This window comes from Suricata suricatta, chromosome 5 (assembly GCF_006229205.1).
Source record: "Suricata suricatta isolate VVHF042 chromosome 5, meerkat_22Aug2017_6uvM2_HiC, whole genome shotgun sequence".
Classification (NCBI taxonomy): Eukaryota; Metazoa; Chordata; class Mammalia; order Carnivora; family Herpestidae; genus Suricata; species Suricata suricatta.
This window is the reverse complement of record NC_043704.1, coordinates 132,065,580-132,078,501: the sequence shown is the minus strand read 5'-3', so window position 1 is coordinate 132,078,501 and position 12,922 is coordinate 132,065,580. Positions and strand designations below refer to the sequence as shown.

The window sequence follows — 12,922 nt, the reverse complement described above, 5'->3', positions numbered from 1 at the left end:
GGGGTAGCAAAATGCATGCCGGGAAATTATCCCGGAGGTTCATGTCAAATTGAACAATATATTTTAAAAATACCAGCTATTTGTGTCTTGCAGGTATTTTACCAGAGCTATGGCCTAAATTGGGTGAACTATTTCTGCACCTCAGATCTGTTGTCTTTTTTACAGTGATTTTGCCCTGGGCAAAGATTTGGAGAGGATTCACTGGTTTAACATGTTCCTTCTTTTTAATTTTTTAAAATGTTTATTTATTTTTGAGAGACAGAGAGAGAGACAGACAGAGTGCGAGTGGGACAGGGGCAGAGAGAGACGGAGACACAAAATCTGAAACAGGTTCCAGGCTCTGATCTGGCAGCACAGAGCCTGATGCGGGGCTCGAACCCACAAAGTGTGAGATAATGACCTGAGCTGAAGTCAAAAGCTTAAACAACTGAGCCATTCAGGTGCCCCAGGTTTAACATGTGTCAAGAGGGAAAGAGGATGCCTTAAACTCTTTCTCCTGTCAGCGTGGAAATGAAAATATATAAAATGGGGGAAAGGGGACCTCTCATTCAGCGATAGATTTAAAAATTTTTACGAAGCATAGTTCTCTTTATTCGATATACACTACTTTCTTCCCAGCGTGACTTGTCCATAAATCCCTTCCCTGATCCCAGCAATGGTGCTGCAAATAGTGTGTCAGTGATGTAGGACTCTAACTTACCTTACTAATGTCTTTTTATAGGTGGTTGTTTGATTTTCCTATAATCAAATGGGAATTTTCGGGGTGCCTGGGTGGCTCAGTTGCCTGAGTGTCTGACTTTGGCTCAGGTCATGATCTCACAGTTGGTGCGTTCCAGCCCCGCATCTGGCCAGAGAGCAAACCACAAAGTTGGGTGGGACCATGGCAGTCTGGAGCACAGCACCTCTTCCTACTTCAAATGATGGCTGAAATTCCACAGTAGGCTCCCAAGCTATTATTCTTCAGGGACAGTTCCCACACAACGAAACAGATTGCCTAGCATTGCAGCCCAAAGCCAGGGGCCTGGGACTGGCCGTTATTGCTCAGTGGGGAGAAGTGTGAGAAAGGGTATGGGGGTCTCAGAGTAGGGGCAGGAGTGAGGGGTCGGGGCGGGGGCAGAAATGGATCAAGAGAAAACACAGCTTAAATGTGCTGGACAGCCAAAGATGAGTCACAACCCTTTATAAAGAGGAGACACGGACAAAGCAGGAAGGGGTAACGATGCCTTTCTGCGGCTGACTGAATCACAGGACCCCCTAAGTCTAGATGACAGCACTCTCTGAAGAGTGACGGCTTTCTTGGCTTTCCTAGAGGAGATGACATGAGTCACCAGCCCACCCTGCAAAATCCTGCCGTTTCCTGATAGCTTTTAGGGCCCAGGACTTGCCCTCAGGCCATGAGTCCCATCAACATTTACATGCCAATTCCAAAGTGGCAAGTGTGGGAGGAAAAGAGCCAAGTGTCTGATACACTTCAAAAATCATCATCATCATCATCATCATCATCATCATCATCATCTAAAGGTCTTTAACCTGTTAACAATGCATTGACACACCCTGAGTTTGCCGTGATCAGAAGAAATGATGCTGGGGCCAGAACTGAGACTGCAGATTGATTGATTTTTTTAATTTAATATTTGTTCATGGGGAGGCTGGCTTCTTTATTGTGGCGGCACCTGCTAGTGCCATTATAGTTACAAGGCTGTTGGAGAGGCTTTATGGTGAAGGCTTATTTCTATTATAAATACTGGTTGGGGCTGGTGGTTAATATCCCTACAGTTTCCTCTTATCCTGGGCTCAATCAAAGCTGGCCCATATTGTTGAGTCACACACATCATCTCTGTATACAAAAATTTTTAAATAAATGTTAAGCCAAAATCAACATCATTAATTAAGTTGTGGAGGAAATATTACCCAGGTCATCCCTTCAATTAATCACTAACTTCAGCTCAAGAATGTGAACAACCAACTTCCTTAAAGCTTGTTTTGAACTCAACTCAATTATAAAGCCTCAATTGTTAAAACTACATTATAAAAATATATACGTCTGATAGCTATAAAAGTTCTCATCTCACACAAGCAACTCAGCACACGATTTCCTTCCATTTGCTCAAAGACAATAAAAGAATATTAATCACACAGTTCATTGTTCTATCAGCCAAGAAGCTATTATGTGCTTAACAATCATACCATTTCTATAGCAACTTTCCAAACTCAGTACACACTATAAAATATGTATCAATGCCACTTGATAGTAAGTGTAAATTGTATTCTCTAAACCGATACCTCAAAATGGGTTTTGTCTTTGGAAGGTGACGTTTCCTTCATGTACTGAGTGGCTGCAAACATAGGCATGAAGTGAGATACACTTGGACTCCAATCTATTTCTTCATATCAGCCCCTTCCCAGCTGTGTGACCACGGGCTGGTTAGTCAACCTCTCTGTGTTTCATATTTTCCCATTAGTCAAACGAGTAATAATGGCATCCATCATTTTTGCTGTTGGGAAGACTGCAACATTAAAACAGGTAACGGTTAATTCCAGGTCGGGGGAAGGAAAGTACAAAACGCGCCTGGAATAGCTTGGGAAGCCAGAAAATTTCAAAATGCTTAAAGAATAATAGAGACATGTTGCAATGGGGAGAATAATGTTCCCCCTGAAGATGTCCATATCCCAACCCCCAAACCCCTGAGCACATTATCTTGCATGGCAAGGGGGAGGGGGGAATTCAAGTTTCAGATGGAATTAAGATTGCCAATCAACTGACTTTAAAATAAACAGTTTATCCTGAATTGTCCAGGTGGGTCCAATGTCATCACAAAGCTCCTTAAAAGTAGAAGAAGGAGACAAAACAGGATCAGAGTCAGAAAGAGATTCCCAGTCTGCCGGCTGTGAAGATGGAAAGGTGAGACCCCAAGCCGAGGGATGTGCGCAGCCTCGAGAAGCTGGTAAAGGCAAGAACAAGCCTCCAGAAGGAACGTGTTCCTGAGATACCTTCATTTTAGTGGAGAGAAAACAGTTTCAGAATTCTGCCCTTCAGAGCTGTAAGGTAACAAATTTGTGTTGTTTACCTCGCTAAACTCCCAGCAATCCAGCAATAGGACATTATTGCATTGGTCAGGAAAACAGGACCCAGATCGCCTGCATACCAGGAGAGGATGATAAAGCAACTGCTCACATCTGGGAAATCTGGGAGAAGAGTATAAGGAAATTCTTTGCACTGAATGCGATTTTCACAGTATGTCTGAAATTATGTCAAAATGAAGTTTTAAAGAAGAGAAAAATAGTTCAAAGAGGACTTTGGTCTTCAGCATCCCTCCCCTACTCCAGGCAATGAACTGTCTCTCTCTGACATCAGAAAGTGATTGGAGTTTCAGTCTCCTCCAGGGTCCTGAGCTGGGAGCACCAGGCAAGCAGAGAGTGGAGGAGAGGCTGATACCAAAACGTAGAGATTAAGATAAAGTCTTCCTGCCAAAGGGTGGGACCCTTCGACTAAGATTCAAACACAAGCAGCCAGACTGACACCCCAACCCCCACCCACTGGCAGAAATTTAAATTACTCCTTCCTAGAGAAATGAACCAGTCCTAGAGTAGACATCCATAGAAGAGTTGCCCAGGGAAAGAGCAAGACCATTGATTCAATGAAGACCACAAGTCAATGAGATTCATATACACACATTGTGGTCCCCTGAAAGATGTCCACAGCCCGAACCCTGGAACCTGTGAATATGTTAGGTTACATGACAAAGAGGAGTTAAGGCTGCAGGTACAATTAAGGTTGCTAATTAGTCAACCCTAAAATACAGAGATGATGCTGGATTATCCCTGAGAGCCAATATCATCACAAGAATCCCTTAAAAAAAGAAAAAAGAGGAAAGTCACAGGGAATGTGATAATGAAAAAAGGTAAATGATAATGATGTGGCTCACCCTACCATTTCTGGTTGGCTTTGAAGGTGGAATTAGAGGTCACGACCCAGGGTATGTAGCAGCTTCTAGAAACAGGAAAAGCCAGAGAAACAGATTCTCCCCTGGGGCTTCTAGAAATGAAGGCATCCTTGACAACACCATGATTCTAGCCCAGTGAGACCATGTTGGATTTATAACCTGCAAAATTGAAAGGTAATATATTTGTGTTGTCTTAAGCCTTACATTTGTGGTAATTCGTGAGGGCAGCAAGAGAAAACTAATACCTACATGCAGGGCTTCCAATTAGTTTATGTAGTCTTAGTCTTCATTTTATTTATTTATTTTCTCAATTTTTTTAAGTTTATTTATTTTGAGAGAGAGAGAGAGAGAGAATGAACAAGGGAGGGGCAGAGAGAGGGAGAGAATTCCAAGCAGGCTCTACACAATCAGTGCTAAGCCCAATGTGGGATTTGAACTCATGAAACTGTGAGATCATGACCTGAGCCAAAACCAAGAGTTGGATGCTTGACTGAGCCACCCAGGTACCCAAATAGGCTTCATTTTAAATGTGAATGATCAACAAGAATCACCAGACATTTAAGACGTGCTTCTAACAGAAAAGGCAGAGATGGAAACAAATAAACAAACAACAGAAGGAAAAAACAAGGCAGAAGGCAATAATGTTCCCAGAGAAATAAGTGGACATATTGCAACCATGAAACAAGGACAGGGTGCCATTTATTTATTGTATTTATCTAATATTTATATAGAACTTACTATGGGCCAGGCAATATACTAAGTGCTCTACAAATATTAAACCATTTAATCATCATAACAACTCTATGAGTTAGGTTCTGTTATCCTTATTTTACAGATGAGGAAGTCATAGAGAGGTTAAGTAACTTGACCAGGATCACAGAGCACAGCTGAGTTATGAACACAGAGTCACACAAGAATACTTGGGAATATAAAAATATAATGGCAGCAATTGGGAAAAAAAGTTACAGAAAATGTTGAAATATATGAGGCAATATTTTAGGAAGGAGAAAAGTATATAAGGAGATCAAACATAGGGAAAAATATGTAAGAAACCCAGGAAGTTCAATATCCAATTAATAACAGTTTCAGAAAATGAAAACGGAAGAAATAGAGGGAAAGAAATTACTAAAGAACTTGTTGGAGAAAATTCTCAAAATAGCAGGACATGAATTTCCAGATTGAAAAGGTCTGTTGAGTGCTCGGCATAATAAGTAAGTAATAATTATCAGTGTTATGGGCTGAGTATGACTCTCTTCCCAAAATTAATACATTGAAACTTATTTCCTCAATGTGATGGTATTTGGAGGTAGGGTCTTTGCAAGGTGATTATGTAATGAGGATGGGATCCTCGTGAATGGGATTCATGCCTCTATAAAAGAGAACCCCAGAAAAATCCCTCTCTGCTTCACCTACGAGAACACTAGGAAAACAGCCATCTGTCTATGAACCAGGAGTAGGCTCTCACCAGACACAGAATCTGTGGGAGCCCTGATCTTGGAGTTCTTAACTCGGTTGTGAGAAATAAATTTCCATTGTTTATAAGATGGCCACGTTATGGCATTTTCTTACAGCAGCCTGAACGGACTGAGAAACCAAGCTGCACTGAAATTTCAGGATAGCACATATAAACAAGTCCTCAAAACATTCTGAGGAGAAATAAAACACATCTTAGTCAAAGGATTGGCAAAAATAGTGGCATCAGATATCTTAAGGGCAGTATTGGCAAAAAAATGTCAAAATCTTAAGGGAAAGTGAGTTCCATACTAGAATTCCATACAAAGTCAACCCACCATTGAGTGTGAGATCAAATGAAGACATTTTAAGATATATAAGATCTCAAAATCTCTACCTCCCATGCACTGTATTTCAGGGAGCTTATTAGTATATTACCCAACAAAACAAGGAAGTAAAACCCATAAAAGTAAACCTAGGAGACAGGAAATAGGCAATCCCAAAGATGATGGTGAGAGGAGGTCCCAAATGATAGCTGTGCAGTGGCCTCAAGAGGGGCCCATGCACATATGAACAGGAGGATCAGGGTTCTAGTCTCCTAGAAAAATAAAAAATAAAAGTAACTGGTAGGCTATCTAATGGGTTTGACTGAACTTAGAGGAGTGTTAGAGCTCCTGGAGTTTGAAGAAAGATGTTGTGATAGTTATATAGAAAGTTAAGTTTTTAAAAAGTGAAGCAATGATTAACTCCAAAAAAAAATCAAAAGTGCCATAAAAACTTCAGCTGTAAGTCATATTAAGATCATACTAAAGCACATATTGAAATTGAATTTTTCAAGGCTTTGAAATAACTATAATGAAAGGATATCGGGAGACGGAAGAGATACCTTTGGAAAGCTGAATCCTCTTCTCCCAAGATAGGAAGTCAATAGATACTATTTTAGAATGCAAATTCAAAATATTGAAGTATAAGCTTGTTGTTTTAAAATATGGAGTTAAGTAGCAGAAGAAACAACCAAACTGGTTGAAAGTGATTGTTTCTGAGGAGGAGAACTTCAAAGATGGGGGCAACAGCAGAGCAGAAAAAAGTATCTCATTATAAACCTGGTAGTACAATTTGACTTCTTTTTTCTCTTTGCCCCTTCTTTCAGTTGAATATACTTTATATAAAAGCATCTTGATAATAAAACTTAAACATAGGGGCGCCTGGATGGCTCAGTTAGTTAAACCTCTGAGTCTTGTTTTCTGCTCAGGTCATGATCTCATGGTTTGTGAATTCGAGCCTTGCATTCAGCTCTGTGCTGATGATATGGAGCCTGCTTGGAATTCTCTCTCTCCCTCTCCTTCCCTCCCCCACTCATGCTTAGTCTCTCTCTCTCTCTCTCTCTCTCTCTCTCTCTCAAAATAAATAAAGAGACTTTAAAATTTTTTTTAATTAAACATAAATGCCTTAAACAGGATTCAGCACCCAGTATGTGCTCAATGAATAGTTGATGTTGATATTCATAGTGCTGATCTTTGTCAATGCTGTTAACACTAGAAGAGGAATCAGTCCATAGTCTCCACAGCAGCCTAAGGTAAGTTATTTCACACCTTTCCATCCATTCCTCCATTCAAAGACAGAAATGCTGGGTGAATCACACTCTAGATAAGACCAAGATACATGTAAATCTAAAAGTGCTGGGAGTCTGTTCTCTAAAAACATACCTGAGTGCTTTCTATAAGCTGGAATAAAGTTTAGCTAAAGATGCTTCCTATTATAGTGTAACAGGGTCTTACTTACCACTTCGCTTATTACTCAATTCTTAGTTTATATATTCATTCAAAAACATGGAGAATTTACTGTGTGCCAACACTGTTCTGGAAAAGTATCAAAACAGACTAAATTCCATACCTTCATAGTACTTATATTCTATTTACAGAAATAAAAGGAAATTCTGAAGATAGAGACAATGGAACTTGTTGACAGACATAAGTGTGAAAAACAGGAATTACAATCTCTTCCAGAAATTTTGGTCTAAACAGCTGGATGGATAAATTGGCATCAGCTCATATGGAGAAGCTGTGGAAAGAGCAGGCTTGGGTAGGAAGATCCGAATTAAGTTTTGGATTTAAGGTGGAGATACCTATTACATATCTAAATGGAGTGTCAAGGAGGAGCTGAAGATAGGAGTCCTAAGTTCAAAGAAGAGATCTGGACCAGGGATAAAATGTTAGAATCACTGGCCTATCAGGCAAGGGTGCAGGGCAGCACAGAGAAGATATTCAAACTATTTGGATGTAGACGCTTCTAAAATTGTTGGAAGGGATGAAAGAATATAATTCAGGGAACACCACTGGACGCTCTATTCTGAAGTCCCTTCATCAGAGTTGTAATCCAGAAGACTACTACCACAACTCCATATCTCACACCCATGAAATTGGCAAAAACATGTGAAATGTGGAACCCAGGTGCTGAAAACACTCGTGCATGTCAGACAGAGCTGCCACAGACAAATGGCTTCAGCATCCTTTCTGTCTCTTACTTTTTGTATGAGTGCTTATTGTTGACAGAGCCTGAGTCACGTTCATAAGCTTAACTGCACAAGAGTCTAGGAAGTATAGCTGCTAGCCTTCAAGTACCTGAAATACAGGAGGGAACTTAATGGAATCATATGGATGCCAAAGGACAATAAATAACATCTGGCATAAATGGCATTGAAAACTATAAACCTAGGTGAAATCACCAAGGAAATAAATAAATAGAGAAGAGAGAACCAAAGACTGAGCTGTGGGTTTCTTCAGCAAAGGGGAGGTGAAAGGACACAGAAATGGCCTTTAAGGTAAGTGGAACATCAGGATGGAATATTATCCTGGAAGTCAAATGAAGAAAGCTCTTTCAGGAGGAAAGAGTGATGGGGTGTGTGGGTGGCTCAGTCAGTTGAGCATCTGACTCTTGATTTCAGCTCAGGTCATTATCCCAGGGTCATGGGATCGAGCCCCGAGATTCTCTCTCTGTCTCTCTCCATCTCTCTGCCCCTCTCCCTGCCCCCCTCTCAAAAATTATATAATTGATTTTTAAAAAGGAGGAAAGAGTGATGATCAGTCCCATATCTTCAGATGATGTACAGCTTTAATTTTTTTGTAAAAATATTACATAGTTATTGTAAAAACTAAGATACAAAGAATAAATACCACTTGAAGTTCTACCCCTTAGGTAGAGATCATCACCATTAACATTTGGTGAACGACTCCCTGTTAAGTATATATAAGTATTTATAATATTTCTGTAATTGCTATTATCTATTGACATGCAATTATATATCAAGGAATCATACTATTTATTCTAATTTAAATCAACTTTTATCAGCCAATAATATGACACGGCCATGTTGCTACAGCCAATAGATGTATATCTGCATCATTGTTCAAGTATGCATTTTATAAATAAACCATAATTTATATAACCATTCCCCTATAAATGAACATTTAGGCTGCTCCAGTATTTTAATATTATTTCAATATTGCATGAGCATCCTTATTAATATGATATGGAATTCTTGGTGTCTAAAAGTCCTTTTCACCAAATTAAATATTTGAGGTAGAAAGAACCCATTCAACTCAGAAATGGTCTTATAGTTGCAAAGCTTCATAAAAGAAGATAACTTGGAATGATGTTATTATAAAACCTTGCACCTGATTTTGTGTGTCTTGAAGTTGAAAATAATGTTTTCTTGTGTAGTTTGTGTCAATTCACATGATTCCAAAATTTGCTGACTATGCCAGCACAGGTGCCCTTTGGAACGTATTATGCTATCATCAACCTGTGATACTGTATTTTATTTTAAGAACACTCAGAAAATATTTTTTCCATAAGGTTCCTTAACATAATAATTTGATAGTTACATCAGTCATCAATGCTTTGTAGTTATAACATTTAAATATTTAACATAGAGTATAATTTCAGCTGCCTGATCTTCAATATCTACCAATACAGGGTTGAGTTTAGTAGGAAGGAAGACAAAAAAGTAACTTGTATGTCATCTCTCTCCCTCTCTGTGTATATATTAGCTACTGTGTAGATAAACCTAAGCGTACATATATGCCTCTATGGATAGATTCCTACATAATCCCTGAATGGAATGCACTATATATAGAAAGTGTAAGGCATTACGGGTATGTAAAATAGAATTCTAAAAATTGTGAAGCAAATTATATCACAGGAACACTAGGCACCAAATGGTAAACAAACATAAGCAAATAAACTTTAAATCATTCATTTCTACTTCGAAGAATATTAAATCTAAGTCTTAAAGGTTTCTTATTTTCTTCCCCCTTTTGTAGGCTATCCTTCCCTGTCTACATTTTGTGATATATGTTGATCTCTTCAAACATTCTACAGTCATAAAAATCTCAGGCAAACATTTCATCACTTGACAGACATTCTGCACTTGGCTGGCTCCAGGAGCAATGGGCACCATCTGTTTACAATGACTCCTTGGGCATCCAGAGGGTTCTTTTCCATACAGGAATGCTATCAAAGACTTTGCAAGCAAAGAGGTCACTTTCGGACCTCTCCAACCAGCCTATATTCACAGAGACCTTCAAATTTCCAGGGATATCAATGGGGTCTTTTTAGACTCTGTCAGCTGTTACTGGGGAAAAAGATGAGGATCAAGTAAGAAGGTACATGCAGTTGCCTCCTTGTTAGACTTTTAAGTCAGACTCCTGAGGAAACAGATTCTGTCCCAAAGATTTGGGCACAGGAGGCTGATTGGGGTGTGCTTTGGGGATTGACATGGGGGGGTGGTGTGAAGGAAGCAGACTTGGGAACAGAAAGAATTGCACTTTGGTGCAATGGCAGCGGAGGCCTCAGCTCATGCCACAAGGGGCTCTGGAGCTAAGATGGCTTCTCAGAGTTGTCCCTAGTTGAAGTAAGTGGATCTGGCCTTGGTGCCTTTGCATCAACCAGTCATTGGATATAGTATCCCCCCTGGGAAGGAGTGTAATCTTGAGTGAGAGACCTCTTCTTGGCTAAGGGTGTTTCCTAGACAGGGTCTTAGCTGTGAGCTACCAGCAGCCACGCCCCCAACAGCAGGGGAATGAGAGCCTATGTCCTAGAGGGAAATACAGGCAGGGCAGTAAGGCATGCGCTACACTCTTCAACTCTCAGGAATCTCCTGATGTCTTGGAAAGCCAACTCTACATGAAAAGTTCCAACATGAGCAATCTAAAGATGGTGATCACTCTCTTTAGATATAGAAAGTCAAGTGTCACAGAGAGACCATCAAGGTTCAGTGACCCACAAATGCAGAGCCTTAGCCGCCAGCGGCATAGTTTCTATATAAATTGCTGCAGCAGGTTTTAAAAGCTGTATCTGGTTAAGAAGCATCTCAGGGATATGGTATAAAGGTGTAGATTTTTCCTCAGGGACATGAAATGCGAATTTATGCCAGAATATAAACAGAATCATCTACAACTGATGTTTCCTTAAATTACTGTACAAATGTCCTGCCCATTTCGCTGAGCCTACCCTCTGAAATGACTGTCAATACCCAAACATGTTAACAGATTCTACATTTTTCTACCATGTTTCCTGCATCTCCCTTCTCTAACTCCTGGAAAGTTGGGCAAACTAGAAAAGCCGGGGAGATAATATCCCAGGAAAAACCCTCAGACAATGAGGATGGATGTTGGCAGATAAATTCCCCAACTACATTCCCTCTTAGTGACACAATTCCAAAGTGTGGTCTGCATAGACAGTGTCCAATTGCTTGCAGTGGAAACCCACTCATTAATACACCATTTACTGGCTCTTCTTCCCTGATTCCCCCACTTCCCCTCTGTTCCTGAGATCACCTCCCAATAAATGACTTGCACCCTAATCTTTGTCTCTACTCCAAATTGGAGGAAACCCAGCCTAAGTGGATAAATGAAGATTATCTTCACCATTATCATGAAGTGTCTAAAGTAGTGTGTAAATACATCTCTGCTGGGGAAAAGCTATTGCCTTCTCTTCACCTCCAAAATTTTAGAGTAAATGCCCCTTGGTGTCATCTTCTTTCTGGCCCTTTACATGTGGGCAGATAGAAAAAGAGACAGAAAGATAGATGATAGATAGAAAGATAGATAGATAGATAGATAGATAGATAGATAGATAGATAGATAGATAGAAAGGATGCATTCTGATGGTTTTATAATTATTCTTGCCTATGTACAAAAGCCTGTAAAATTTCTCTTCCGAAGAGACTCTTAACGGTGTAACGTCTTTGATCCGGGCTGCCTGCCATCCATTTCCCTTTCTTCTGTTCATAAAACTTTGGATTTTCTTTGAGGAAGCATGCTTGCCCACACTTAGACCCAATGGATTCCTGGTAGCAGACCTTCGTGAACTACAGTCTTCTAGCTCCTAGAGAAGCACTGGCTTATCTTTCCCGTTTATCCACCCACCATACATGGCTTCATGTTGTACTTAAAGTAAAACTCAAACTATTTGGGTTAAGTATCCAACTCTTGATTTTAGCTGAGGTCATGATCTCACAGTCTATGAGTCTGAGCCCCGAGTCATGCTCTGCACTGACACTGTGGAGCCTGCTTGGGATTTTCTCTCTCATCCTCTCTCTCTCTCTCTCTCTCTCTCTCTGCCCCTCCACCACTTGTTCCTCTCTCTCTCTCTCTCCCTCTGTCTCTAAAAAGTAAATTAATAAACTTAGAAAAAAAACTCAAACAATTCCCCTGATTGCTATAGACTTTCGTGTCTCCACAAAATTCATATGCTGAAAATTAATCCCCAATGTGATGGCATTGAAAAGTGGGGCCCTTTGGAGGTAATTAGGTCATATGAGTGGAGCCCGCATGAATGAGACTAGTGCACTTATGAAAGAAACCCTCTAGAGCTTCCTCACCTCTTCCATCACATGAAGACACAGCAAGAAGACGGCCATCTATGAATGGACACAGGTTCATACTAGACATTAAATCTTCCAGCCTTGATCCCAGACATCCAGCCTCCAGAACCATGAGAAATAAATGTCTGTGGTTTATAAGCCCCCTAGTCTACAGTATCTTGTCACAGTAGCCTGGAAAGGCTAAGACACTGATCTAAAATTTTTCAGATGATCTGGATTTTTCTGAGCTCATCTCATACCCTGCTTCCTCCAGCTCAGTCTGGCACTTCTCTTCTTGGACCTGCCAAGTTCATCCCTGCCTTAGGCCTCAGCAGCAGCACGTTACCTGGAAAACTCGTTTCTCAAATCTTTTACTTCCTTCTTGTCATTCAGTTCTTTTCAGAGAAGGGTTCCCTACCCACCCAACCAAAGGGAACCAACCTTTCAGTCTTTGTCCCATAACCTTGTCTTGTTTCCACCAGTGCCCATGACAATACAAAACTATTGTGTTTATTAACTTACTCATTCACTGTCTGATGTCCCTACAAAATCATAAAGTTCATAACAGCATGGCATCATTCTTGTTCACTCTCTTATCCTCAGCACCTAGATAGTACTTAGAACATAGCAAGTATTCAATAAAGGTACTTAAAATAATACA

The 12,922-nt window shown here is 40.2% G+C and overlaps 1 protein-coding gene and 1 long non-coding RNA gene across 3 annotated transcripts in view; one reads left to right on the top strand and one right to left on the bottom strand.

Annotated features, from left to right (window-relative positions):
- The window catches only part of LOC115292314 (trafficking protein particle complex subunit 2-like), a 145,859-nt gene that overhangs the window by 91,249 nt on the left and 41,688 nt on the right, over positions 1–12,922 (bottom strand). The window lies entirely within an intron of this gene.
- Positions 3,875–10,219, top strand: LOC115292315. The gene is made up of 3 exons (XR_003908926.1): positions 3,875–4,118; positions 7,318–8,217; positions 9,719–10,219. It is a non-coding gene; the product is annotated as an uncharacterized LOC115292315 (long non-coding RNA).